The 25,888-nt window shown below is 44.5% G+C and overlaps 1 long non-coding RNA gene across 1 annotated transcript; it reads right to left on the bottom strand.

The window, feature by feature from the left end:
• Positions 1-11,859: 11,859 nt before the first annotated feature.
• Positions 11,860-16,075, bottom strand: LOC121137130. Its single transcript, XR_005874359.1, has 2 exons — positions 15,411-16,075; positions 11,860-12,396 (listed from the first exon to the last, which is right to left on the bottom strand). It is a non-coding gene; the product is annotated as an uncharacterized LOC121137130 (long non-coding RNA).
• Between the last annotated feature and the right edge of the window lie 9,813 nt (positions 16,076-25,888).

Genomic DNA, 25,888 nt, shown 5'->3' with positions numbered 1-25,888 from the left:
CTATTACTTCCTTGACTATTGGTCATTTATTGATTATCGCTTCCCTCTGATCTTTTTGTGACTTTCTCTCATTAAATATCATGCCCTTTCTATTTCTTCAGGGACTCCCAATCTCTAGTTTTGTGCTCTGAGTGTTGAATGCCCCCTCGGCCTTTGCTTTAAACCTAGCACTGAATTAATAACACATCCCTGGAAGCATTCTTATCTGAACTTCCAAAGTCTAACTTATGTTCTCTAATCGAACCCTGGAACTCGGAAACAATGCACATCATGTCCGGTTTGGCTCCTATGACTATTTCTGGTAAGTTCCCTCTCACCTGTCTCACTATTTCCATTCATTGTTGTTTGTCTCAACCTCTCTTCCTCGTGCTGCAGGGTTTCCCGGGGTGTCTGATTATTCCCTTTGTCTGTCTCCCTTGTGGAATGACGTACACCAAAGGCCCTGAAGCAAGGCCTGCAGAACACTGGAGGAAATGGCCAAGTGCAGAAACAGCACAATGGGATCAGTCACAGAGCCATGGAGGTGTCTCACCCGTGGCCACATTTTGATTGGAAGGCCCGCGGCCTGGCTTGAATGAACTCATCAGCACAGACATCACGCGGTTCTCCAAAGACGGAGCAACGCCCATTGTGGCTGCCACTTCTACCTCTGCACTGAGACCCTGCTAGGCATGGCTTACTTTTCCTCATCCCTTGAGAAAATCCCCTCTTCCCAAGAGGCCCAAGCTCTTGCTTCCCTGACTTTCATCACTCTGTCCTCCAGCTCATATGCAGTGGCATGGCAATAAGCATTCAAATGAGTGAACCAATGAATGAATGAATGGATGAATGGGGGTTTCATAAGATAAAGAATTCTTTTAAAAGGGATATATTTTATGTCTATCACTGTTTTTAATACATATTTGTCTGTGAACTGAGTGTGTGCCTAATGCCCCCAGAGACAAGAAGAGAGCATGGGATCTCCTGGAATCAAAATTAAAGACAGTTGAGTCACCATGTGGATGCTATGAACCAAACCTAGGTCCTCTGCAAGAGCAGACAGTACTCTTAACCAAGGAGCCATCCCTCCAGCCCCAGAAGACAAAGAACTCTTCATGCATTATTTATCTATTTGCTTAAGAATCACAGTTTGAATTAACATAAAATCGCAGTGTTAATTTGAGGGAAAATGAAGACTGTACAGGACGAAGACACAGCTTCCCAAAAAGGAGGATCATAGGAGCAGGAACCACCACACCCTTTCTTCCTTATCACAGATCAAACCCTGACCTTTTGAGCATTCCCAATTCAGTGATTCAGTTTATTAGAGTCTCATTGGGCTGCAGGCAGCTACCTGTGGATGAGCAGTTTTACTTTGTTTAAAACATGTTCATGATTGTTTCTTGAATTCTGTGTCCTGGGACTCATGTAGCAAGATATCACTGGAGAACATTTCTACAGAACTAGTCAGTTTTGGGGCAGGGCATTTTGCTGTGACCTTTCATATTGCTTGTACTTTTGCCACATGGCCTAGGCATGTGGTCCTTTCCTCGGTGGTAAAGAGCAGCCATCAGTGGCTGTGGAGAGGAGCATCAGTTTTCACCAGAGATGAGCTCCCTGACCAGTTATCCAAGTCCAGGTGGGCAACCCTCACCGTATGTACATATGGACAACATAGATTGTGTGTGTGTGTGTGTGCATATAAAACAATAATAAAGAGAAAGCTTCTGAATTTGAAAATTAGGGGAACACAGGAGGGGTAGGAAGAGGGAGAGGGAAGGAAGTGAGTACTTACATATGAAATTCTAAAACATTTTACATTTTTATTTTAAAATGCCAATTCAAGGTTAGACAAGAAAACAGAAATCATTTGCAGCCGGATAGATGTAACTGGAGATCATATTAGGAGAATTAAGAATTAAGCTTCAGAAAAATAGACACACATCTTCTCTCATTTGTGCATCCTAGACTTTAAATGCTCATTTGTAACCTGTCTTTTGGTGGCTGACTTTAAAACTGGGGAGCAGGAAGGGCAGAGAGAGCGAGGAGTGCAGGAGAGTCTTCACTGTCTGGTGCAGGCCAAGAGCCAAGCACTTGCCACTTGCCACTTAGAGCTCCACACTCAGTGATCGGGCAGGAAGGTCATCACACTGGGAGACCTGGTAGTTATCGCTGGCTGGGGAGACGCTCTCCCTCCACCCATGCGGTGCTGTGATTCACCAGCTCAGCTTTTCACGATGCCTGTAGCCATCCCCATCCTTCATCTTTTTATAAGAACAGGCTGGTGAAAGCCTACACTTCCCACATGCCTTGAAGTTTCTGTCCCATAAGATCATCATTTCCCTAAATCACATGACATGGCAGGAGCACTGAGTTTTGCCTCCACAGCCCATGAAGCATCCAGAAGGAACGATTATAAGAGCAGAGGTGTTGGATGGCTTCAAGTTAACAGCATTTCCCAGACACAGCAGGGCAGATGCACATAAGGACTCACAGAGACTGTGACAGCATGCCCAAGACCTGCATACGCTCAAGTCAGACAACATCCCAGTGTGTAGGAGAACTGAAGACTGAGTCCTACTAGCCAAGAAACTATTTACAACTGATAGAAGCTAGGAGAGGAAAATTTGTTCCTTTCAGTGGAGTGGCACTGGGTTTATCAACTGCACTCCAGAGCAGGTTCCTTGTTTATAGTTTGACAGCATAAATCAGACACCATGTTTTTTCGTTTTTGTTTTTGTTTTTGTGTGTGTGTCTGTTGTGTATTGAGAGGAAAAAGAGAAAATGAAGTTGGGTGGGTAGAGAGGTAGAGGAGGATCTGGGAGGAGTTGGGGGAAGGGAAATAATATGATCAAAATATATGAAATTCTCAAAGAATAAATAAAACATTAAAAAAAGAAGCATCAGGAGAGGCAAAAGGTCACCAGGAAGAAATTCAATGACAAACGATAAGGAAGGTAACTTGGGCCAATGAGGAGCTGAGGCCTTATGGAGAGCCCAGAAGGTAAGCCATGAATGAGTGCCTGGCCAGGAAAACTGAAGTTCCTGTTTCTCGCTGGCTCCCATCCCTGGCCTCCCATCTGTACCTCTCACAGCCAAGGACCCCATCTGCAGAGGGGTGAGTATTTACATACTCACTCTGCCAAGGGCTGTGTGACTTTGCTGGGGGCGAGGTGAGTGTATGACATCCCACAGCATCCCTAAGACCCTGGCTCCCATCCTTGCCTTGCTGGCCCCATGCCACCACATCATTCGTGCGCACAGGGACATGGATGGTAAAGTTTCCAGCATTGCAACCTTTTTTTCTTTTCTGTCTCCAAGCACTGTCTCTGGGAGATTACCTAAATCACACACATTCAGCCATGATTGATGACTCCTCAGTTCTCCACTATCCTGGGAGATATAAATTTCTCAGTTGGTTATTTACTCAAAAAGAGACTTCTGATAAATGTCCTACTCCTAGGAGTCACAGGTGGGTAATAATAGCAGTTATGTGGTTAGAAAGGTACAAAGCATGAAATTAATGGCATAGACACAGTCCTGGGTCAGAAATTATTAGGAACAGCACGGGGACCTAGGGAGGATAAACGAGAGTGGGGAATGAGTTCTAACAACCATTTCTTGATCGACCATGAGGGGACCCAGCAATTGCTGGAGCACTCTGTCTGCATCGTCAGGGACGAAAAGCTGCCACAGCCACTGAGGTTAGAAGGTGCCAGAAGGTAACGAATCCAGGTCGCACGTTCTTCCTGCCAGGCCAGGATGTAGGTCACATGTAAATCAGGTTGCTTGCTCTCCAGGGGGTGGCTTTAGAAGCTCTTGTCTTACAAGGTGGCTGTGAGAGGCAATACGACAACACAAAAACAACTGCTTATATGATATACCATATATATTCATTGTTATGGTCTGAATCTGAAATGTCTTCGGAAGGTACATAAGTTGGGGTCTTGGTTGCTTACCAATAGGGCTTTCTTGAAAATGAGCAGATCATGAAGGCTTAATCAAGAATTCAATCCAATCATGGATTTATCATTCAATGGATTATTGAGAGTTGGTGGAAACTGGGAATCATGGCCTAGACAGAGAAAGTAGATCACTGGAGAGTTGCCACTGAAGGGAATAATATATGCCCTACCTTTTCTCTCCCCCTGCCATATCTCTGCTTCTTGGCTGTCATGAGGTGAGCAGCCTTTTCAGTCACAGACTTCTGTCATGATGTTCCATCTTAGTCCACAGGAATGCAGTCAGTTGACTATGGACTCAAACCTCTAGAATCACAAGACTAAGCCCCCTTTTCCCCTTAATTGGTTATATCAGGAATTTTGTCGCTGAGACAAAAAGGTACTGTCTTAGTTAGGATTTTCTATCGATGTGATGAAATGTCATGGCCAAAAAGAGAATTGGGGAGGAAGAGGTTTATTTGGCTTAAACTTGCATAATGCTGTTCATCATGGAAGGAAGTCAGGACAAGGACCCCAACAGGGCAGTAACTCAAAGGCAGGAGATGATGCAGAGGCCACAGAGGGGTGCTGCTTACTGGCTTGTTCCCCATGGCTTGCTCAACCTAGTTTCTTCTAAACGCAGGACCACCAACAAGCCCAGGGATGGCACCACCCAAAATGCGCTGGGCCCTCCCACATCAGTCACTTCTTAAGAAAATGTCCTAAAGGCTTGTGTACAGTTAGATCTTACGGAGGCTTTTTCTTAACTGAGGTTTCTTCCTCTCAGATGACTTTAGCTGTCTATACAGCACAGTTGCCTAGCACACATAGCATATCTTGTCAGTATCTGTAGCCCCTGAGAGGATTCTCTGCTTCGCTGGGCAGTCTCACCAAGTGGACTCAATTTTCAAAACAAAAGAGCACACGAAGTTGAGAGAGGAAAGTGCTGGGGTGTCGGGAGGAATTGCATGGGATGGACATGATCAAAACACATTATATGTATGTCCGAAACTCTCAGACGATAAAACAAATAAACTTCTTGTGCAAAACCTTAACTACAGTGTCTCTTCTGAGTCCCTCTGTCTAAGGAAAACTAGCTAACTAGTTTCACAGAATTTTGCTGAGGGCCATAAACCATAGTGACCCATTTGCTACCTCGTGACAGAGACATTGATGTCCCCGTTTCCCTACCTATAGAGATTGGGCCACAGAGTAGATTGCATAACCAAAGAGAATGTTGGAATAAAAACAGGTAAATAGAAGCTAAAGAAAAAATGTCTGGTGGGGAACACTTTTGGGTGCCACTTTGACTGGTCCACAAAAACTAGCTATTTATTTTGTCAAGCATTATTCTGTGTATGTGTGAAGGTGTTGAGTGACAAGATAGGCATTTTGGTTGGACGACTAAGACAAGTAGTGGCACTCGTCACAGGTGAGCTTTGTCCTTGATGTAGGTGAGACTTGTCCAACCAGTTGCAGATCTGAATAGAACCACAGGGCTGGCACTCTCACCCCCAGTCTGTGAGGAGACCTCTAACCCACCTGCTTAGACTGGACTCGGGATTTTCGCTGCTGGGCATTACCGGTACAAATTGTTTGACTTAATTAGCTCCGGTTTATTATTAACTAGCTCTGTGTATCGACACGAGGCTTACTGGTTTGGACATCTTTCTCCTTTGGCAGCTGGATGGCATCTCCTCTGGCCTCTGCCTTCTTTCTCCCTGTAGCTTTGCTTGGATTTCCCACCTAGCTATATTCTGCCCCGCCACAGGTCAAAGCAGCTTTATTCAGCAACCAATAAAAGCCACCCATGTTTGCAGCACACAGAAGGACCTCCCACATCAGCCCTGGGGTTGCATTACAATCCTGCCATATGAAGGGAGATTCCAACCACCTCAGTTCCCATAGCTGGTCATGCTACACCCACCTTCTCTTCACTTCATGTCCCTGCCAAAAGACCTTGACATTCAGAGCCCAGACCTGCGAGTTCTGTGTAAAACATCAGCCACACTAGGTGACGACTGCCATCCCGATATATCTTCACGACACCTGCCCATGGACCTCACTGTCACTTTCTGAGGGAGCTCAATGTGATATCCAGGAGGGTGAGGAAAAGTCACCAGGAGTGGTTTAAATTGGAGGCATACATAGGCTCAAATGCAAACCAGCTTGTGTACTGCACAACAGAGTCTAGAAGGGAGGTCAGCTGCATGTGTCCTGCCTAATACACACAGCAGTCTTCACAAAAGTAACCCCCGCTGGCAGTGAATATATTTGTATTCTCTCTCTCTCTCCCTCCCTCTCTCTCTCTCCCTCTCTCTCTCTCTCTCTCTCTCTCTCTCTCTCTCTCTCTCTCTCCTCTCACTTTCTCTCTCTCCTCTCATTTTGTCTCTGTCTCTCTCTCTCTGTGTGTGTATGGAGGTACAATTGTGTATACTTGCATGTGGGGCCACAAGTCCTCCCTGGGTACTGCTTCTCAGGTGTCACCCACCTTAATTTTTTCATTATATATATGTATGTATGTATATATATATATAATTTTTAAATTTAAATTAGAAACAAGGTTGCTTCACATGTCAATTCCAGGTCCCTCTCTGTTTCCCTCCCCTCCTTCCAGGCTCCCCACCAACCCCCCCATTATCCCCTCATTTCCCCAGGGAGGGTGAGGCCCTCCATAGGGGTGTCCATAGTCTGTCATTTCATACAGGGCAGGGCCTAGACCCTCCCCCAAGAGTTCAGGGTGACAGTGCATCTCTCATTGTTGGATGGGAGTCCAAAGTCCATTTGTATACCCAGGATAAATACTGATCTACTACCCAAGGCTCAATAGATTGCCTAGGCCTCCTCACTGATACCCACATTCAGGGGTTCTTGATCAGTGCCATGCTGGATTCCCAGTCTGGGATTCAAGAGCTAACCCTTTTCAGGCCATCTGTTTCTGGGGGTTAAAGCAGCCCAGTCTTAACCCCTTTGGTCATTAGTCCTCCCTCTCTGTCACTGGATTTCTTGAGTTCAGCTCAGTGCTTAGCCGTGGGAGTTTGCCTCTGCTTCCATCAGCCACTGAATGAAGGTTCTGTTTCCCAGCCAGGATCTCTCACTAAACCTGAACCTCAGTGGCCCAGCACCCCCGGGGATGCACCTGTCTCAGCCTCTCCAGTACTGGAGTTACAAGCATTTACTACCATGCCTGACTTCTATGTGGGTTCTGGGTACCAAACTCAGCTCTTCATTCTTGTAAGGTGACTACTTTACCAAATGAGTTACCTGTCTACAGAATTGTCCCTAGTATGTTTTTAAATGGGTCAATAAGATAGCATGCAAAAAAATACCTTAAACACTATCAAATTATGTTCATTGTTAACATCAGCATGTGAAACACCTCCAAAAGAATCATGAGTCTTGGTTGCCAAATAATGTGTGTGCACATGAATGTACATGTCTACATATATGTGTGTGTGCAAGTACATGGTGCTTTAGTGGAGTCACAGATGTGCTCAGAAGAGTTGTGCTTGTCTAAGAGTGTGTGGCTTTTGGGTTTCTTTTGAGGGGAGTAGAGGTATTAAAACAATATATTTTCTCCTACTGGGCATGGAATTTCATCATTAGAAAAACTCTGCTTTGGATCCAGGCATTACTGGCTTTGGAAATAAAAACTGCTATCATCATTAAAATTTAAAGGAGCACTTAGTGCTCGGGACTGTGCTAGAAGCTTTTCACGCATTATCTCAATGCAAATCCCTCAGGTCTTTCACACAATTAACTAATGCTACTTTACACACAGGAAAGTCACCTGAGTTTTCAAACAGGATTTGAGCAGGCAGCAGAGTGCAGCTGTGAATCCAGATGAGCATGCAGGTGTGCAGTCCTTGCTGTCACAGATGAGCAGCAAGCAGGGTTCTCCAGCTCTTTCCACAGTTCAGTGGTGATGTGTGTGTGTGGGGGTTACTCTCACCTACTCATTCCAAACATAAGGCTTCAACTTCAGTCTGTGCTTCAGACAAAACAAAAGCTCACATTTGTGAGCCCAAGTCAAACCAAACATCGGAGTAAAAAATTAGTAGTAGTGTTCACAGAGTTTGCTGTTTTGTAAAATGAAAATATTACTATGACTTCAAGGGGGAAGTCAGACAGCTCATACTGTCAGATCTTACCAAGAAGGTCTCATTCCAAGTCCCCCAAGAGAAGGAAGGAACTGACTGCCTTTGCTGACTCCCCGAACACTCCAGCCCACAAAGGCTCCTCACCCTGTCTCCAGGAGCCTCTCATGGTCTCAGGCAAACCCTGTGTACAGACAGCCTGACCTGGGGCTGACATAAGGAGACTTTCCTGGAGGATGCAATCTCCATGCCCTCCTCAGCCAATCCTAGTGTGTCTTACACTTGGATACCTGTGCTGGTACCTGCCTCCCCAAGTCCAAGACTGACGGTGCCAAGTTTCAGACACACAGCTGTTTTTCTTACCCTTTTGTGCAGGCAAGAAGTAACAGTGGCAATGAGATACATCCAGATTTATAGTTCAAAAGCACGACCCACACACTTATTTCTTTTGAGTGTATGTGTGTGGAGTGTACCTGTGAGTGTGGCGATTACAGGATAACCTAAGGCGTTGTTTCTTAGGTACTGGCCACTTGCTTGTTGAGACTGATCTAGCAGGCAAGGCTGCCTGGTTGGGAAGCTCTAGAGATCTGCAGTCTCTGTTTCTCCAGTGCTGGAATCAATAAATGTTGGCCACCATGCCTGTTTTTTGTTTTCTTTTCTTAAAGACTCCTAGGGATGTAACTCTGATCTCCATGCTTACAAGGCAAATGCTTTTATCAGCTGATACGAATGTGGTTAATGGTGCTATAGTGTTTGTGTATGGTGTGCATGGCAAGAACAGCAAGCGGATGAGCACAATGGCTGTCACGGCCAGAACCTGCCCATCTGGCCTGTGGCAGCCCTGCCCCCATGGAAAGTCTCCTGGTGTCAGCTCTGGGCCAGGCAGGGACCCATACACCTGTGTGGAGTGGAGTGGTGGCAGAGGCTTCTCTTTGCAGTGCACAGATGGGCTCACAGGTAGCGGTCAGTACAACAATTTGCAAAACAAGCTGGAAAAGAGGCATCAAGCTGTGTCATGGGCGGTAGAATACATCAGATATGGGGACAGGGACAGCTCCAGTACTGGTCCCAGACCCACCTCCTCCAATCAGGAATGCCAAATCCATATGCCCACCTGGTCCAGATCCCACGATGTCTGCCCAACCTTGTGTCTTCACGTCCTAACTTATATCCTGAGCTCCTGCCCCTTTGTCAAACATGCTTACCCAGTCCATTTGGCAGTCCGTGTCATGCCCATCCTCTCTTGACAGCTTTGTATACCTGTTTCCTTTCCAAAGGCTGTGGTCCAGATCAGCCCACCTGCCACCTTCTGTGATAAATAGCAGCCAATCGCCAGAAAGGCTCTGCAGTTACAGGATGGCTTGCACTATCGACTGGGGATTATTCCTTCTCTGCTCAGGATGTGGGTACCCTCCCAGCTTCATGTCTTTGCTTGTCACCACAAGATGTGAAGAGTGTGCAGAATGCAACTATCTCTCAAGCTGTTTTTGAGCTCTGAGCCCCTATCAGCCCAATTCTGAGCCATGGACTTAAACTGAGGGAAGTCAGGACAGGAACCTGAAGAAGAAAACAGGGAGGGTTGCTGCTTGCTGTCACTCTCTGGCTCCAGCTTACTTAGCTTTCATATGCAGCCCAGGACTTTAGCCTAGGAATTGTGCTGCCCATTGAGGGCTGAGTCTTCCTAAGTCAACCATCTGTCAAGACAATGCCCCATGCCAATAGGCCAATCTGATCAAGGTTATTATTCCTCAAGGAGATAACTCAGTTATCCCCCTCAGATAACTGCAGGCTATTTCAAGATGGTAGTCATGCTAATTATAACAGTAGTGAGGATAGTATCTATTCTGAAGAATATTCTGGGACTGGTACTCTTCCAGAGGAAGGAGGATTGACCCTAGAGTCTGATGGGTGAGACTTCTTCCTACAGTACCCCAAAACTTCTACAACTGGCTTCTTCCCACTGTCCCTGGGGAATGTGCCCCAGAGTCAAAACCTGTCCAGAAAGCACTTTTTCCTCTTTGTCCTCAGAAGATAAAACCAATGAAAAGTGCAAAGGAGATGAGGCCTACCTTCAACAGGCATCATTTCTTGGGGACTGTGAAGGAAGGGACTTTGGAAAGGGACGGGGTCTTCCTCCAGTTACAGCTTCAGCTGGAGGTGGGGTGAGACATTGTAGTTTTTTTCCAAAAGCTCTGAAAGACTATCTGTCATGCAGTCTACTTCTTTCTAGTGTCCAGTCAGCCATCAATAGTATCTGTGGTGGGAGCTCCAACCTCTTGTCTAAGGTGACAATTTTGACAACTGAGATTCGTGACTGTCACTGAGCTGGGACTCCACTGAATAGTAGCCACAGGGTATCTGACTTAGCAAGCCCACTTCTCCATCCTGACCAGAATAGCTTGTGAGCCCCACACCCTATAGGTCCCTGTTGGAATATGGAGGTGCTCAGATCCCATGGGGTAACTCACAGCATACCCTTGGGTGCTTTTATTGTTTGAGGGAAACACGGAAATCTAACCTTGTGGTACACATTGTGAGTGCCTCATTTTGGTAGTAGATGTCCTCAGATCCAGAGGCATTGCTTTCCATGGCAAAACTAAGCTTTGATGATCACTGTGAGCAAAGCCAATGCCATATGGACATCAGGAAACAGCAACAAGTGTCTGGTTCCATTCTGTAGGAATGGCCCAGCTACCAACGTTCTAGAAATCAGAGGTTAGGCTTGACAATTAGAGAACACCTCACCTCTCAACAAAGGAACTTCTCTTTGCAACAGACAGAAACCATTACAGAAAACCACATCCAATCAGAATTCAGAGAATAATGGATTGTGCCATGCCTACCTCAAACTGATATATCCACCCATAGTGTAACTCCCATACTTAAGGCTTGGGGATCATTGCAGAAGAGGGGCAGGCAGATTTCAAGAGACAGAAGAAGTCGACCGTGAGATTGTGTCTCCTGGGAGTTAGAAGCTATACCCATTAAACCTCACCAACATGGCTGCCTAATTAAGACCTGAAAAAGGATGACACCAACAGACGTGCTAACATGGAAAGGGGGATACTCATGAAGTCTCATTCCTACACAGAGAACTATAGCCAACTAAGGAATGCTGAGAATGGTAGAAATAGTCTTCCCCAGTGAAGAGTACACCAGCTGTTTAGTCAAAACCAAATGATCAGCCCTGAAAACTTATGTAACTACATTATGCAGACTAAGTAGATTGCACTTATATATTTAGGTGTGTGTGTGTGTGTGTGCAATGATTATAGAAAAATAGCTGAGCAAGTGGGGTTTATGTGGGAAAGCTTGGGTGTGGGGAGAGGATGGACCAAGGAAAGGAGGTAGGTTCCTTGTACACAGAGTTTGGGAAGTGTTGACATAATCCTTCCAGGGGAGATGGCTAACTTGTCTTCTAGGCTGATTGTAGAACCCTCTGACTGTGCCTCATGAAAAGAAGGTTTCTGTGGAAATCAACTCAGAGTCTAGGGCGCTGTGACTGGCATGCAGGAAGGACAGGCAGATCGGTAATCTGTAAGAGGAGCTAAGGGTGGGCAGCTCCACACCTGGCCATACTCTGCTCTGAGTTCTTCCTTTCCCCAGGCAGCAGCCCCTTCGTACTTTCTGCATCAGCTCCTCTGTTGTCTATCCTCTCCTCCCTTCATCCTCATTAAATCCATGGAATGACTGCAGGGCAGCCCTAGCGCCTCACTCAGGCCTGGTGCTCTGCATTATCCACTGGTTGGAGTCATCTCCAGGCTGCCTGCTCAGCAGGCCCCACAGACAAGCCTGTGCAGGAAGAAGAGACATGGGATCTTTGAGGAAACCAGGAAGGCCACTCCATGCTGATGCTCACCCTGGATCTGGAGCAGGCTCCACTCCAGTTGAGGCTTTATTTACACCTTGAAATTCTCAAGTGGTATCCCTTTGCACTGGAGGCCCCAGAAGCAACTGGACCATGTTCCCCACAAAACCCCTCCGAGCAGATCCTCCACCATTTGATGCTTAGTTCTCCCGGGACCCGCAGGTTTCCCAGCTGTGCTCTTGTGTCGCCTGTGCAGGCCGTCCTTCTCCTGTGTGCTTCTTCCAGTTAAGAAAGCCAGTCTCTGACCTCTTCTGGGCCCCCAGTCTACCACACAGTTGCCCTGTTATTCCGGTGTCCTCCTGTTACTTCCCCGGTGTGACTCTCACTGTCACAGTGATCTCAGACCTGGAGATTGATTTCATGTGAGGCTTAAGTCCCACAGCGAAAGACAGATTGTGCAGGCATCTGTGAGATAGTGACCAAGTTCAATGGCAAATGCTGCAACGGTGACTCACCATAGCAACGAACAGCAAATCGTTTGATGCGTAATAACCGTTTAATCGTCATCCTCCTGGGAAATATTCACAGATAGAGAAACTGTGATACCAAGATGGTTAGTTAATAGCTAATACTGTCACATCACTATGACACTGTAGAGCTATAGTTTGAGCTCAAAATTCCAGTGCCAAAGTCCACATCATACCACTGGGTCTGTTCTTCTCTTCATCTTTCAGTATGTATGTGTTCCTGCAGATTTTAAAACTAAGTATATTTACAAATGTCAAGACTTACTCATTAGAGTACCTCCATGAAACGTTCCCTTTCCCCTCATTGATTTTCTTTTTCATTACTCTGTGCTAATATTATCTTAGAAGGTAGTAGAACATATACACATCTGTCTGCTTTGATCTCCAGTGACTGCCTATTCAGCATCTCAGCCAGTATTCTCAGACACTGACTATGGACCACTCCTCTGTTAGACACAAGGAAAATGAGCCAAGCTCCAGTTTCTGCATTTAAGGATAGCTTGACTTCAAAGCAGTCACTACATATCAGATGTCTCCCGTGCATTGTGTCAACTGTCGTATCTTAAAGGACAGTTACTATTATGATATTGACAGGGAAATCGAAGATTAAAACAACCGAAGCCCCTGCCCAGTGTTACAGGGGTTGTGCTTATAAGGTTAAGATTGAACCTCATGTGCAATTGGCAACAGAGCAAGACCTTCACACCTATTCTGTCTGCTGAGAGACAGCACCAGCAGAAAACAGGACCTGTTTGTACTGTGCCAGAGGGAGCCAATGATCACGGGACATGGATGACAGAGTAAGAAATTCAACCAGATGTACAGACAGGTTGTGTTGACGAGTCTTCAAAGCCTTACTGCTGAAACAACAGTACTACCTTGAACAAGCCATGCCCATATGGGGAGGGCTCAGTGTGCACTGCAAAATGCCTTCCACTTCTGAGTCCACCCTGTAGCCCCCAACCCAATCCCAGGGGGCATAGCAGAGAGAGGAGGCTGACATAACATATGACTTCACAAATTGCAGTCTGAGTAGCAAGTTTTTTGCCTGAGTTCTGAGGCAGCTTCCCTCTCACAGAGAAACTAGCTGGTTCTCAAAACAGCATACTATGATGCCATTTCATTAAGCAGAAATCATATTCTTTTCAAAGGCACTTTCTGAATATACAGAGTGCCCCTGCACTGGGAACATGTGTGAGTGCACACTGTTCAGCCTGGAATTTCCTTGATAACAAAGGAAGCTGTGTGTCCACTGAGACACTTCCAGCATGCAGCTGGACACAAATGCAGTCACTGCCCCTGAGTTAAGGCTGACAGTTGTGCCTAGCCAAGCACTGAGAACCAAGTCTAAATGCGTTCTCCGGTGATGGATTTTGTGCCCAGATCAACCACTTTGCTGTGGTTGGTTATAGTGTCAGCCACTTTTGCAAATTGTACCTGGATTGGAGCAATGTCTCCATTAGGTAATTTGCCCTGTTTATCTGAAAGCATGGCAGTAGCTGCTTAGAAAAGGACAGGTCCCCAGAAGCATGGCCCTGGGCAGAGCGTCTGGGTTCTACTGAATAACACCCACGTGCAGAATTGAAGGAGCCACTGAGCCCAGGGGGAAGGTGTAGCTTCAGTTCCAGGTGTCTGCTGCCTGCCTTTATCATCTGCCTTTTTCCTGAGGTGTTTTAGTCGGCTGTTAGGCTGGCCCTGAGATCCCTTTCCCTCACTGTCTGACAGTCTCACAGACAGAGTGATTGGTCCACAAAGACAGCCTGTGATAGGACAAGCTCTTACCCTGCTACTTCCTCCTTGGAGAGATTCTGGGGTGCCTGCTACGCAGGAGCCTGTTCTTTATCTCCGGAAGTTGGATACACAGTGCCTCTATCACAGGCAGAGTCACCATTAGCAGAGAACTTGCCCTGACCACAGAGCAGGGATATCAACATGGCTGTAAACCAAGCCCCCTGTGACAGTTCAGCCTGGAGGCTGCAAGGCAGGCCGCACATGGAATGGGCTTAAAAGAAAAGACCACCATCTCAAGATACAGACCCTGATGGCGTGGGCTCTGCTGTCTCAAGCTCCCCTTCTCTGCCTCCTTCGGTGGAAGCTGCTCAGAATCCTGAAACCACAAGAAGGACAGGGGCCAGGCAGGCAGGGCCGAGGAGGGAGTGGGAGTGATGAATATCTATCTCCAATCCCAAGCGTGTGAAATAAGCTTCTCTGGCAGCTCAGAGGGTGAAAGTCCTCAGAGACAAGATCACTTAACAGCGAGTCAAGTTAAACTGAATTGGGTTTCTTACAGGAAAAGATAGGACCCAGACTTCAACAGAGGAGTAACTGTGGGAGACACAGAAAACTGTGGTCTCAGGAGGAGCCAGCCCAGCCCAGGCCATTATCTCTGATTTGCAGTTTTAACCCATCCTCTTTGAGGGCCTGTATGGCTTACACATGGGAAGACCCTACCCGTTCTAGAATTTCCTCTCATGCCCATTGCTCCCACCATTTCCTTGCTCTAGAGGCCTCTACCACACACAGTCTCCTCAGATCCCAAGGCAGTTTGTCAGGCCATGAATCTGCATGCTGGGAGAGCTGTCACTGAGCTGGGATGGTCAAACAGAGATAAGGTAAACCAGGGCCCATCTGGGACACTCCCTTAGCTCCCGTGTGCCCCACACTTTCTGTCCTACACAGTGATTAATAGCCTCTCACTCTCTCACCCTGGTTTGGATGATAAATTATTTGGTTATGTTTTCCCATTCTGTCTCCCATGCAGGCTCCTAACTGTCAGAATACCAAGTTAATCATAAAAATGAATAAATCATTCCGATTATTTATGAATACCAACATTCACTTTCTTTTCGGTGGTCTAGGGAATGTGGGCTATGACATTAATCACAATATTTATAAGTTATTTTTAACATTCTATCCAATTTATATTGTCATCAAGTTTCATGCACACCCTATAAGATCAAAAAGACAACTCATCCCCCTGAAAGATTGTCAGACAAAGCAAAATAAATGATTAAATAAATACAAAGTTTAAAAACAATCCCCCAAGTCTTTGACTTACCTTGGGTCACATAGTAACAGGTTCAGAACTGAAAACTTCATGTTCCTGATGCTTCTGGATGACAGGTCAATACTACTACTGGGGGCAGGGTAGACAGGATTAGCATTTCTGCTTGTTGAATTATTTGAAAACAATGGAGGGCTGTCGTCTGTTCCTCTAGGTTGGCATGTCATCTGTCTCTCTAAGTCCGCATGTCATCAGAACTCTTCATCCTTCTACTTGGCCTGTACTAGAAACCTGTCTGAATGGAACCACATCAGTAATAAATTGCCTTGCCATTGAATAGAACTGCACATAGCCAAAACTCTGAATTCACTTGTTGGTAGACATTTTAAAGATCTAGATAACTTGGTGCCAAGGCCAACATAGAGAGACACCAACAGCAGAATATATACATTGCAGCATCTAAGGCTTGTCTGCTTCCCAACCATGTGAGCAAACCAGCCGTCCTTAGCAAACTCGGGCAGCTGAGCTCCTTATACCACCCAGTCTACCCATGCTCCCATCACTTCCAGAATTCCCATCCCCTCCCGCTGCAACCAGCAAACAGGGATCCTCCGTGGTTTCTGCCTCCAGTTCTTGCTTGAGTCCCTTCCTCCCTTCCCTCAGTGACGAGACTGATCCGGAAGGACAAGCCATGTAAGCCCTTTACTTCCCTCAGTTGCTTCTGGTCACAGAGTTTTATCACAGCAATGGAAAGACACTGGAACAGTGACTCTGCCCCTGACAGACTCAAGTGCAGAAAGCATTCTTCCCTCATAGATCAGGAAGGAAAGGAAAAGTTGATCTCTGCCAAGCACAGAGTGTAGGGTCTGCCTTGCTTCCTGCATACCTTCTTGTTGATGTGAGCTGAGGCACTTAGCCTTTGTGAGAAACCCTGCTGGAAGGCTGAGTGCTGGGGAGAGCCTCCACCCCACCCCATCCCACCCTGCCATTGTTATCTTGTTTCCCCGCTGCAGAGGGAAGGATAAGGTCAGGTTTATATTAGCTCTGAGCCACACAAGCTGCCCAGAGCTGAAGGATAAAGGGTGTGTCAGGCCCACGATCCTGCCCTACTTCTGCTTCATAGGACCGGGAAGGCAAAATGACGAGCAGATGTTGTGCTGGTGATAGATGGCCCAAGAGCGCTCTGAGACTGGTAGCCAGCTGGTGTGAGAGGTATCCTCTGGCTGGGATGGTTAATGACTGCCTGAAGGAAAGCCGCTTTCACAATGAGAAACACTGTGCACTGATGAGGTCTTTAGTACCTCTGAACCTAGCTAGAAATCCAACACCAGGCTGCTCAGAAATGGGTGGGACGTCTTCAAGAGCACAGCACCATGTGTCCATGGCACAGAGGTGCCGAGGGTAACTTAGAGTGACAGCAATGGGACATCTAAGCCATACCCTCTTCACTACCGTGTGTGCGAACCAATGATGGACAGCTAACTTACACAGCTACACTTGGCTTGTTAACTCTGCCGGTAGAGAATAAGACTACTACCACAGCTTAAAGCCAGATTTGACTCAATACTGACCAGGGAAATGGGCTCTGGTCAGGTTTATCTCTGGTTTCCCAGAAAAAAACAAATGTCCCAAAATAAGGGCTTACATTGGGGTAAGTATTTCCCATCAGGTCCAATCAGGAGCAAGCATATATCTGACATACCTCCTGCCTACATTCTATCAGGTACAAGTGAGCATCCTGTCATATTTCCTGCCTGTGACTTCCAACCCTCATGTGATCAAGCACATCTGGTGTGAAGGGGTCAAACAAACTTGTTTAGGGGAGTGAAAACATGTGGCTTATTATCTCCCATAAACAAACAACCTCCAGTATTTTAGTAACTATCTGTCCTTGGACAAGGGGGTTGCAGATCACAGACATTTTTGTTTCATGGATCTCTAAGGCAGAGTAATTAAAACTTAAGATGTAACTTTGGCTCTCACACTGTCTGTCTGTCTTGGTCTCTACCAACCCAGAAGCTACACACCCTGCCATCCATCAAGGCCTCCAGGCTCTGTCCTACACAACCAAGAGCTGAGTGCTGACGATTTGATGTCAACTTGATGTAAACTAAAGTTATCAGAGAGGAGGGAGCCTCAGTTGACAAAATGCCTGTGTAAGAGTAGGTTGTGTGCAAGGCTATAAGGCATTTTCTTAATTAGTGACTGATGTGGGAGGGTTCTGCCCATTGTGTATGGTGCCATCCCTGGGATGATTATCCTGGGTTCTCTAAGAAATCAGACGGAACAAGGCATGAGGAGCAAGCCAGTAAGCAGCTCTCCTCTAAGGCCTCTGCATCAGCTCCTGCCTCCAGGCTCCTGCCCGACTAGAGTTCCTGTCCTGACTTCCTCCAAAGAGCAGCAATGTAGGAGTGTTAGCCAAATAAACTCTTTCCTCCCCAGTTCTCTTTTGGTCGTGGTGTTTTATCACAGCACTACTGATTCTGGCTAATTGCTTTTTGGCTCTGTGATTTAATAAGGATTTTTTGTGCTTCTACTTTTCTCGTCTTGGAAATTCATCCATGTGGGACCATGCCAAACTCTGAGACTCCACCTCCTAATGGTCCCACCACAAAGTGGAAGGATACAAAATCCTTACAAATGCCAATAGCCTCCCTGTATAACCACAAGAATGTTGAGAAATAGATCATGGACATAGTGGTGTTTACAACACCCTCATAAAGAAAATATCAGAATAAAACCTAACCAGGGAGGTAAAAGATTTTTACAGCAGAACTTTAATCCTCTAAAGAAAGACTGAGGGTGACACTAGAAGATATAATGCTTTCCCATGCTTATGGCTTGGTACAATTAACATTGTGGAGATGAATGTTCTCTCAAAAACAACTCAAGGTTTGATACAATTCTGTTCAAAATCCCCATGATATTTGCCACAGAAATAGAAAAAAATATCCAAATGGAACCACAAAAGGCTACAGATAGTTTAAGCATCCCAAGCAAAAAGAACAGTACTAGAGGGATTATCACACCCAGTTTCAAGATATATTATAGAGCTATAGTAATAAAATCAGCATGGTACTGGCACAAAAGTGGGCATGCAGATCAATAGAATAAAATAAAGGGCCCAAATATTAGTGCACACATTTACAGTCTTCCTCTATCTGACAAAGATGTCAAAAATATATGCTGGAGGAAAGATGACATTTTCAACAAATGGTGCTGGGAAAATTTGGATGTTCACAAGCAGAAGAATAAAATTAAATCCCTAGATTTCACCCTGCATATAAACCAACATAACAAAAGTGATAAAAGTACCTCAATGTGAAACCGGAAACCCTGAAACTTCTAGAAGAAAGCATATACAGTATCCTACAAAATACAGATTCAGGAAAAGACTTTCTGAATAGGACTCCATTTGTTCATGAGTTACAGCCAACAACTGATGAATGGGACCTCATCAAACAGAAAACTCTGTACAACAAAGGCAATCATCAAGGGAAGAGGAAGTCCACAGGGTGGGAAAGAATCTTTGCCAGCTACACATTTGGCAGAGGATTAGTATCCAGAATACATGAGGAACTCAAGAATAAAAATAAAAAGTTAAGTGATGACACATTCAAACAAAAATGGGCTATGAGTCTGAAAAGAGAATTCTCCAAAAAAGGAATAAAATTAGCTAAGAACAATCTTTAAAAACATCCACCATCCTTAGTAATTAGTGAGATGCAAATTAAAACAACTTGTAACACAAAAAAGTGACCCAGAGACAGATACTGGGGTTCAAGCTTCAAGCTGAAATCAGAAAAGCAAACCAGGCTGGCCACTAGCTCTTACCTTCACCTTAGGCTAAATGGGCTGATCCCTGAGCTCTCAGACTGTAACCTCCCCTCAGTGTGGCTGAAGAGTGAATGCCTTATACTGAATACTGAAGAAGCTGCTTCTATCTTCTATTCCCCCTAGTGATAGGATTGAAGGCATGTGATTTGCTACTCTTTTAGACCGATTCAATCTCATGTATCCCTGGGTGGCCTTGAACTCAAAGAGATCCATCAGCCTCTTAATCCTGAGTCCTAAAATTAAAGGCATGTACCACCAGATGTGTGCCTGGCTTCTATAGCTTGTGTCTGACTTTGCTTTCTGAATCCTCAGGCAAGCTTTAATAAATCATAAATAATATATCACACAACTTTGAGATTTCATCAGTTAGAACAGCTAAGATTGAAAAAAAAAAAAAGAAACAACTGTCCATATATCCTGGTGAGAATGTAGGCAGATGGGAACCGTCATTCACTGTTGGTGAGTTTGTAAACTGGTGAAATCACTATGGCAGTCAGTACAGATAACTCTTAAAAGCTAAAAGTACTTCTTCCCATATTACACAGATATGCCCCCCCTTGGCATATGTCCAAAGGACTAGACATCCTACTCTATATATACTTGCTCAGCCATGTCCATTGTCATTCTGCTCATGATAGCTAGGAAACGGAAACAACCTGAATGTCCTTTGAATGATGTATGAATAATGAAATCATGATACAAATATACAGTGGAATACTATTCCATTGTAAAGAAAAATAAGATTATGAAATTTGCAGGTAAATTGGCAGATCTGGAAAATATTGGATTGAGTGAGGTAACCCAGACTCAGAAAGACAAACACTGAACGTTCTGCAGCTCTTAGCTCCAAATGTTTAGATGTGAGTACATGTCTGAAGTATGGGAAGAAGCCAGGAAAGTAAAGGGGGACGGTGGGGAGGGGAGAGAGAAGCACTCTAGTAAAGGAGATGATCGGAAACAGGTGCTGCAAAGGGGATGATGCTAAATGGGAGGAGCTGCTGGGCAGGGAAAGAAAGGCAATACAGGTGGGAATAAGGGGGAAGAGGAAGCAAACAGCATTAAGGATATTTTAAAAGGCAGTGGGGAAGCATTATTTTACAACCTTATTTACTGTATGTGAGTGTGTGCATGTGTACCTATATACACACATACATGGATGTGATATGCATATATAGAGAGTTGCCCCACGTGGGATGATAGTGGTGTATCCCCCTAAGAACATGCACTACCTAACAAAAACCTCTCTGCCAGTCATGGGAAACATCCCATTGTGTTGGTTGGGGGAATGCCTGTTGCCATTTACATTGGTAACTTTCCCGAACTTGGGAGTAAAGACCCTGTTGCTGAAGACACCACATACTTCGGACGCACAACTTGGAGGAGCTGAGTTGGAACTGATTTGGAAGATTGTTCTTTGAGCATTGGTGCTCAGCACATCCCAAGGCGCTGTGCAAGCTGCCGAAGGAGAAGAGCAGTCAATCTTCTGACCTAGCTGTAAAGCCCATGGACCACAATAATGACTGGACCAGGAAGGTATCCACAGTTGTGCAATAGTGGCACTTTTATTTTGGGGATAACCAACCATTGTCTAATTGGACACAATTCCCACCTACTTGGAAGGAATTACTACATGGTAAACCCAGCCAGATACCTGTGGCTGGAGAGCTAGTGGACCTGAGGGGAGAACCTATTGCTGCCATTTTCCTAATGTAATCTCAGTGTAATCTCTAACTGTAATCTAAATACCATCATACTCATAGGTAAGTGTAGGTCTTACTCCTCACCAAACAAGCATCTTTTTTTTTTGAAAAGGAGTCTATTAAAGATACCCACAACTGGTCAACATGCAAAGAATATGATGGGGTGCCCATTCCCAATCAATACCTGCAACACAACCCCTACACCTAAGGTTCAGGGATAATTGTAGAGGAGGTGAAAAGATTTTAAGAGCCAGGGGACCAAAACACCTGTTGCTGGGTAGTCTCTCTTACACATGACAAAAAAGTTCACAAACAAAATTTCAGGCAGCCACATCTGCCCGAAGAAAACCAGCATAATGACAATATCAGTTAACATGCCAACAAGGAGAGAGGAAATTCCCTATTGTTACAGCCCTAGAGGAAGAGTTGCAAATGGTCAATGGCTGCTGGGAGAGAGGATCAGTCTGCTCCAGGATGAACTCCTAGAGGTTGCTCAATCCCAAGCAGTCACTGTTGTACAGCTGCACATAGGAGCAAAGCTAAATGAACTTAGGTTGTATATACAAGTGTTCATACGTCTATATCTGTATTTCCTCTATGTGTATATATGTGTACATACATACATACATACACACACATACACAAACACACATACACACATATATATGTGACAATAATAATGATAGATCATGAATTTTGGAAGGAGGGGTAGAACATGAGAGGAGGGAGTGGTGGGAATGATTCAGATATACTTCTCTATTAAGTACACACACACACAAGAAGAAATATATTGTACTGAAAGCAGGTCATTGGAGACCCACCCAGTGAGAGGCAGAAAGAACTGATTGTTGGTTGCAAGAATTTTCTGCAGTGGTAGAAATAAAAACAGTCATGGCAATATGGCACACAACTCAATAAATTTGCCAAAATGATTGTATGTGATTGTAGTGGGTAAGTTTAATGATATGTAAATTATACTGTGATGAAGCTGTATTAAAAAACAACTATTATGTTGCACAAAAAAATTTCAGCTTTACTCTGTGTGAAAAGGACACAGGTAGAAACAGAGAGGAAACAAGGAGAGGAGAGAAGGGGGAAGGAAAGGGGAAGGGAGGAGACTAGAGAAGAGGAGAGGAGAGGAGAGCAGAGCAGAGCAGAGGGGAGGGGAGGAGAGGGGAGGGGAGGAGAGGAGAGGAGAACATTTTTAAAGAAACACTTGGTGCTCTTATCTGCTCTCAGAGAGCCTGCTCTTCCCTTTGAGCCTGTCTTCCTTGGGGCCTTCAGATGCAATTTAGTCCCAATTTCCATCTCAATTATAAACTTGTGTTTAGTAAATATATCCTCAAACTTTTTATTATACTCTCTTCAAAATGAGATCCAAATCTTTCTTGGGGGAGGGGATCTTTTTCTTTTACTTTTTTATTTAAATTAGAAACAGGCTTGTTTTACATGTCAATACCAGTTCCCTCTCCCTCCCCTCCTCCCCTGCCTCCCACCAACCCCCCTATCCCATCCTCTTTCTGCTCCCCCAGGGAGGGTGAGGCCTTCCATGGGAGATCTTCAAAGTCTGTCACATCATTTGGAGCAGGGCCTAGACTCTCCCCAGTGTGTCTAGGCTGTGAGAGTTTCCCTCTACGTGGAATAAATACTGATCCACTACCAGAGGCCCCATAGATTGCCCAGGTCTCCTAACTGACACCCACACTCAGAGTACTGGAATAGTCCTATGCTGGTATTCCAACTATCAGTCTGGGGTCCATGTGCTCCCCCTTGTTCAGGTCAGCTGTTTCCGTGGGTTTCTACAGCCTGGTCTTTGCTCATCACTCCTCCCTCTCTGCAACTGGATTCCAGGAGTTCAGCCCAGTGCTTAGCTGTGGGCCTCTGCTTCTGCTTCCATCAGCTAATGGATGAAGGCTCTAGGATGGGATGGCATATAAGGTAGTCATCAATCTCATTATCGGAGAAGGGCATTTAAGGTAGCCTCTCAACTATTGTTTAGATTGTTAGTTGGGGTCAACCTTGTAGATCTCTGGATATTTCCCTAGTGGCAGATTTCTCTTTAAACCTATAATGGCTTCCTCTATTATGGTATCTCTTTTCTTGCTCTCCTCTATTCTTCCCCTGACTCAACCTTCCTGCTCCCTCATGTCCTCCTCTCCCCTCCTTTTTTCCCTTTTCTCTTTCTCCTAACTCCCTCTCCCCTCCCTCCATGCTCCCAATTAGCTCAGGAGATCTTGTCCCTTTCCCCTTATCTGGGGGCCATGTATATCTCTCTTAGGGACCACCTTGTTAACTAGCTTCTCTGGAAGTGTGGATTGTAGGCTGGTAATTCTTTGCTCTATATCTAAAATGCCATATTTGTCTTTTTGTGATTGGGTTACCTCACTCAGGATGGTTTCTTCTAGTCCATCCATTTGCCTTCGAAATTCAAAATTCCATTGTTTTTTCAGCTGAGTAGTACTCCATTATGTAAATGTACCACATTTTCTCCATCTGTTCCTCAGTTGAGGAGCATATAGGTTGCTTCCAGGTTCTGGCTGTTACAAATAATGCTGCTATGAACATGGTTGAAAAGATGTCCTTGTTGTATGAATGTGCATTTTTTGGGTATCTGCTTAAGAGTAGAATTGCTAAATCTTGTAGTAGACTTGTACAGCTGATTTCCAAAATAGCTGTACGGAGTTTGCACTCCCACCAGCAATGGGGAAGTGCTCCCCTTTTTTTACATCCTATCCAGCATAGACTGTCATTGGTGTTTTTGATTTTAGTCATTATGACAGGAGCAAGATGGTATCTCAGAGTTGTTTTGATTTATATTTCCATGATGGCTAAGTATGTTGAGTACATTCTTATGCGTCTTTCAGCCATTTTAGATTCCTCTATGGAGAATTCTCTATTTACTTCTGTACCCCACTTTTTAATTGGATTATTTGGTGTTTTGGTGACTAGCTTCTTGAGTTCTTTGTATCTTGGAGATCAGCCCTCTGTCAGATGTGGGGTTGGTGAATATCTTTTCCATTTCTGTGGGCTGCCATTTTGTTTTGTTGCTGTGTCCTTTGCCTTACAGAAGCATCTCAGTTTCAGGAGGCCCCACTTATAAATTGTCTATTTCAGTGTGTGTGCTACTTCTGTTAAGTTCTGGAAGTAGTCTCCTGTACCAATTAGTTAGAGGGTACCACCTACTTTCTCTTCTAAGAGGTTCAGTGTGGCTGGATTTATGCTAAGGTCTTTGATCCATTTGGACTTAAGTTTTGTGCATGGAGATAGACATGGATCTATCTGCAGTCTTTTACACACCAGCCTCCAGTTATGCCATCACCATTTGTTGAAGATGCTTTATTTTTTCTATTGTATAATTTTAGTTTCTTTGTCAAAAATCAGGTGTTCGTAGTTGTGTGGGTCCATATAAAGGTTTTAAATTCGATTCCATTTGTCTACCTGTCTATTTTAGTACCAATACCAACCTCCTTTCAGGACTACAGCTCTATAATAGAACTTGAAGTCAGGGATTCTGATGCCTCCAGACGTTGCTTTGTTGAACAGTGTTGTCTTGGCTATCCTGGGTCTTTTGTTTTTCCAAATATAGTTGAGAATTGTTCCTTCAAGGTCTGTGAAGAGTTGTGCTGGGATTTTGATGGGGATTGCATTGAATATGCAGATTGCTTTTGGCAAGATTACCATTTTTATTATGTTGATCTTACCAATCCAAGAGCATGGGAGAACTCTCCATTTTCTGGTATCTTCTTTAATATCTTTCTTTAAAGTCTCAAAGTTCTTGTTATACAGGTCTTTCACTTGTTTAGTTAGCATTACCCCAAGGTATTTATGTTGTTTTTGGTAATTGTAAAGGGTGATATTTCTCTGATTTTTTTCTCAGCTGTTTTTTTTTCATTTTTTAATTTAAATTAGAAACAAGCTTACTTCACATGTCAATCCCAGTTCCCTGTCCCTCCTCTCCTCCCCTACCCCCCAACCAGACCCCCTAGCCCCCCTCTCAATTCCCACACCAATCCCCAGGTTTCCTCAGCCCTTTTATCATCTCTATATATAGAAGGGCTACTGATTTTTGTTAGTTAATCTTGTATCCTGCCACTTTGCTGAAAAGTGTTTATCAGCTGTAGGAGTTCCCTGGTAGGATTTTTCAGGTCACTTATGTAAACTAGCATATCATCTACAAATAGTGAATCTTTGACTTCTTATTTTCTTTGCTCCTTGATCTCCTTTTGTTGTCATATGGCTCTAGCTAGAATTTCAAGTACAATATTAAAGAGGTATGGAGAGAGTGGACAGCCTTGTCTTGTTCCTGATTTTAGATGAATCGCATTGAGTTTCTCTCCATGTAGTTTGATGTTGGCTGTTTTTTTGTATATAGCTTTTATTATGTTTAGGTATGTTTCTGTTATCCCTGATGTCTCCAGTCCCTTTATCATGAAGGGGTGCTGGATTTCTCAAAGGGTTTTTCCGTGCCTAGTGAGATGATCATGTGATTTTTCTTTCTCAGTTTGTTTATATGGTGGATTACATTGACGGATTTTCATATGTTGAACCATTTTTACATCTTTGGGATGAAGCCTACTTGATAATGGTGAATGATTTTTCTGATGTGTTCTTGAATTCAATTTGCCAGTATTTTATTGAGTATTTTTGCATCAATGTTCATGAGGGATATTGGTCTGTAGTTCTCTTTCTTAGTTGTATCTTTGTGTGGCTTGGGTACCAACGTTATTGAAGCCTTGTAAAAGGAGTTTGGCAATGACCCTTCTGCTTCTATTGTGTGGAATACTTTTAGGTGAATTTGTATTAGCTGTTCTTTGAATTTCTGGTAGAATTCTGCCCTGAAGCCATCCAGCCCTGGGCTTTTTTTGGTTGGGATACTTTTGATGATTGCTTCTATTTCATTAGGGGATATGGGCCTATTTAAATTGCTTATCTATTCTTGATTTAATTTTGGTAGGTGATATCTATCCAGAATGTTGTCCATTTCCTTTAAATTTC

This window comes from Mesocricetus auratus, unplaced genomic scaffold (assembly GCF_017639785.1).
Source record: "Mesocricetus auratus isolate SY011 unplaced genomic scaffold, BCM_Maur_2.0 Super-Scaffold_100676, whole genome shotgun sequence".
In the NCBI taxonomy this organism is placed as follows: domain Eukaryota; kingdom Metazoa; phylum Chordata; class Mammalia; order Rodentia; family Cricetidae; genus Mesocricetus; species Mesocricetus auratus.
The sequence above is the reverse complement of the archived record's forward strand: the minus strand, read 5'-3'. Positions and strand labels throughout refer to the sequence as shown.